Here is a 5,000-nt window from a genome sequence, read left to right on the forward strand (position 1 = left end):
CTCCTGGCGTTAGTTTCGGCTTCATCTACTCCATAGTAAAGATACTTATTTTAACAAATGTACAGCACAGTACAGTGCATATTGGCCGGCTATCAAAACGCAGTCGGGTACAGTTTGCTAACAGTGACTATACAGATTTTATGGACTTTTGATTTATAAAGATTTCTTATATTTATTAACCAAAGTTACTTAGGCAATGCTTGAGCACGGGCATTATAACGCAAGATGCTCGTATTGGTCGTTTTTACAGCACAACCAGTGAAGCGAGAATATTGTTCGAAACGTCACCCCATGTAATGTTATAATATAGCAAATAAGGGTGTATATGAGATTCCCTATCTCTTTGCGTTCATTATATATATATATATATATATATATATATACATATATGTATATACATATATATATATATGTATATATATGTATATACATACATATATATATATATATATTCTAGCTAGATTAGCCTCAACTCCAAGATTTATCCACTTGCTTCGCTTGCATTAACTAACAAAGAACATTATTTTGCACAGCAATGTGATGGGCTTGTTAGTTCAATGTCGTAATCAACTGTCGCTAACGAGGGATCGAAAAGTGCATTTTTCACAGCCAGGCTGCAATTGAGGTTAGATTAGTTTATCTGGTGTCGAGTGAAAATATCGACGTTATGGACACACACCATTAAGGTTAGTGCATAAGAACATACTAAACATGGGTAGTTTTGTGTCTGTGGGTCTTGATGAATACTATGAATTTTTAAAGCATTTTTGCAGAACATATACAATCCTTGCACTTCACTCAGTTACTTCACTGTTGATATGTATAACTGATGATGATAAATAAGTACACAGGCCGTTTAGAGATGTAGTTATTTGAGGAAATTATAGTGGTATGTCTATCTATTCATCTATGTCTCTGCTTTTCTATATGTATCTCTATCAATCTATCTTTAACTCTATCAGTAGGTCCGTCTGTTTGTCTGTCTGTCTGCCTGTCTGTCTGTCTGTCTGTCTGTCTGTCTGTCTGTCTGTCTGTCTCTCTCTCTCTCTCTCTCTCTCTCTCTCTCTCTCTCTCTCTCTCTCTCTCTCTCTCTCTCTCTCTTTCTCATCTATCTATCTATCTATCTGTGTATCCTGCATGAGCAGGGTAAACTGTGTTTTCTCATAGCCCCTAAATGTCACTTCGGCAAAGATAATATCAGGTATGTCTCACTACTTTTTAACTTACACGTCACTTAGCTAATTTTTCAACGCCTTTCATGCTATCCCATTTCCACACCCGTGACATCGTACTACTTGTGACATCAGCTTACCTGCCACTTCATTCCGTTGAAGTAAATGGCATAGAACCCGTCAGTGGCGTCGAGGGCGAAGCAGAAGGCCGCCCAGTGCATGAGGGGCGTGATGATGTCTGTCTGTATGCGAAAACCGTGGGCGCTCACCAGCACTTGAAGGCCGCGTCTGTTGTGATCTGTTAATGAGTGTTTTGTTTTCATTACTGTGTGATGTCTTTTATTTCTGTGAGGATAATATTAATAACAATCACGTTGTAGTGGCAATGATAATTATACAAAGAAATAAACTGTCTAATGTTGATAGCAATCATTGTCATCAGTATTTGGAAGTTTTTTTTTTTTTTTTATCAAAACTTATTTAACTGAATATTTCATTACGGTAATGATATCGGGGAAACGAATGTCTAATAATATATCAGCTTGTTGAGTAAACAGACATGAGAAATTTAATTATGATGACAGACGTCCTCCTATTCAGAAACTAATCATACCCCAAACATGTGAGTGACATGCACGGCCTTTGCTTCACACACTATATGGACCCGTGAGAGATTGGCAGGGTAATGTAATGTAGTAGAGTGTGTTAAGGCCTTTTTACAGTACATTCTGATTTAATTCTATATGGCTGTTGCAAATGTTTAAGCGGAACTTATGTGAATATATAGATCATGATGTAGAACTTGATATGTAAACACGGACTATTTACAGAGCATTTTGAATACTTGTTAATTATCGATCGTAATGAATATATAGATGTGAAAATAATATATGGATAAGTTATGATGTAGTGGTAGGGATATATTATAAATATATACTCAAACTTCTATAGATATGTAGATGTACATCTAGATATCATAGATATGTAATCAGATACATTGATACATATAGATAAATAGGTAAACTGACATACACATGTTACGTAAAATTTAGATGCATGTATGTGTATACACATACACATACATACATACATGAAGGGACAGACATACTGATAGACATAGACAGACAGATAAACATATAGACAGAGATAAAGACCTACCTCTTTCACTTCATATCACGATCGTTAAAAGAATAATATACACCTACCCGTCCTGATCTTGGCCAACTGTGTATCTATATAAGAGAAGACGGTGACCTCCGGCCGGTAGTAATAGATTTTGATCCTGTAACAGAGGGTGAAGGCGGAGAGACTCTCCTGCAGGTTGCTGTCCCACTTGGCGAAGCTCTGGGTATTGGGCAACTGGGACTCCTGCAGGATGAGGACCTCCTTCCTCTCATTGAGGTCCAGTTCTTGACCTAAGGGAAGTAGAAATAGATAAATAGAGATAAGACCGAGGTATCGGTGTCCAATTTGGTGATGGCGAGGGTCTATATAATATAATTAAAAAAACAGGGTTTATGTAGTAAAAAACATCAAAATGATAACAATCATGATATTGACATACAACAATAATAGTATTGATACAAATAACAATATCCTAATGATCGTGATAACTTTTGTTATTATGACAACGATAATGATAATTATTAATATAATGATATTGATACCAATAATGATGTGATAACAGTAATGATAATAACAATGCAAGCAACAACAATAATAATAATAATGAAAATAACACTAACAATAATAACGAAAATGTTAACATTAACAATAATGTAAAATAAATAAAATGAGCGTGAAAATAGTGATAACAATAAGATATAAAGTCATAGTAAAGTAAAAATACATTACGAATATCTATACATAAACACACATACATATATTATATATATATATATATATATATATATGTGTGTGTGTGTGTGTGTGTGTGTGTATATATATGTGTGTGTGTGTGTGTGTGTGTATGTATGTGTGTGTGTGTATACATATACATATGTATGTATCTAGACAGATAGAAAGAGAGAGAGAGAGAGACTAACAGGCAGACAAAAGAAGAGAGACAGAGATGTATATGGAGGCATGAGCTTGCGTGTGCGTGTATAAATACACACTATAGCTGAAATAACAGTTATCCTCCTCTGTTGTACTCCTATGATAATTGTTAGCCCTTTTATTTTATACAGATACAATCAAAGGCAAACATGATAATGTTTTTGTCGTCTTTTCGGGTTGTATACACGCACATAGACAAAAATAAACATAAGGAAAAAGTCGGGTTAATATAATTCTGTAAGAAGTGAAGTACAAAGACAAATATAGATACAGATTTGGATAATTATTATTATTACTGTTATTATTATTACAATTATTATCATTACCATCATTATATTATCATTATTATTACAATCATAATTATCATCATTATCATTACAATCATAATTATCATCATTATTATTACAATCATAATTATCATCATTATCATCATCATTATTACCACAAAAGGTAAATATATGATTATTTTTCTTTTTAATCTAGGTGCTTATAACCATATACCAAATTATGTATACCTTATCACATAAACAGTTGGTCTACGTACAAAAGCATTAAAAGAGTTGACCACGCTACTGGTACGGCTAAATGATCAAGATAATAATACACGCGGATAGTGTAAAAACGAAAATGGTAATAACTGGAAATTATACACTGCAAATTTTCGAAATTAGACACTTCCTCGTATTGAAGGGACATGCAAAACAGGTATAAAAAAAAAATGTGCCTCACGCTTACGACAAAGGTGATCGACATGGCAACACAATGGACAGCCCTTTCAAGAACCTGGGATCCGTTGGATAATGAACTCTGATCAAAAATGGTCTTTGGTAATAAATAAAATATAGGTAGGGGAACTGCTGCTTGCTCGCTCTCTCTCTCTCTCTCTCTCTCTCTCTCTCTCTCTCTCTCTCTCTCTCTCTCTCTCTCTCTCTCTCTCTCTCTCTCTCTCTCTTTCTCCCTCTCCCTCTCTCTATCTCTCCCTCTCTCTATCTCTCTCTCTCTCTCTCTCTCTCTCTCTCTCTCTCTCTCTCTCTCTCTCTCTCTCTCTCTCTCTCTCTCTCTCTCTCTCTCTCTCTCTCTCTCTCTCTCTCTCTCTCTCTCTCTCTCTCTCTCTCTCTCTCTCTCTCTCTCTCTCTCTCTCTCTCTCTCTCTCTCTCTCTCTCTCTCTCTCTCTCTCTCTCTCTCTCTCTCTCTCTCTCTCTCTCTCTCTCTCTCTCTCTCTCTCTCTCTCTCTCTCTCTCTCTCTTTCTCTCTCTCTCTCTTTCTCCCTATCTCTCTCTCTATCTCTCTCTCTCTCTTCCTCTTCCTCTCTCTCTCTCTCTCTCTCTCTCTCTCTCTCTCTCTCTCTCTCTCTCTCTCTCTCTCTCTCTCTCTCTCTCTCTCTCTCTCTCTCTCTCTCTCTCTCTCTCTCTCTCTCTCTCTCCTCCTCTCTCTCTCTCTCTTCTCTCTCTCTCTCTCTCTCTCTCTCTCTCTCTCTCTCTCTCCCTCCCTCTCTCTCTCTCTCTCTCTCTCTTTTGCAGTGTCCACTCCTTCAACAGCAAAGCCACTCACTTTGTTTGGCGGTATGTATGACTTAAAGCTTAGACTTGACGGCTCATTAATCTCACATTGTGACTGTTCAAAACGTAGCTAACGTACAAATTAAGTTAGACTTAAGCAGGGTTAGTCTTTCTTTTTACACTATTTACAGAAAGTAATACAATTCACGTGATTAATTACTTTGGTAGTGAAGGGTTATATGAAATTTAAGGGGAATGTGAGACACAGACA

The sequence above is a fragment of the Penaeus chinensis genome, chromosome 25, assembly GCF_019202785.1.
Source record: "Penaeus chinensis breed Huanghai No. 1 chromosome 25, ASM1920278v2, whole genome shotgun sequence".
Lineage (NCBI taxonomy): Eukaryota > Metazoa > Arthropoda > Malacostraca > Decapoda > Penaeidae > Penaeus > Penaeus chinensis.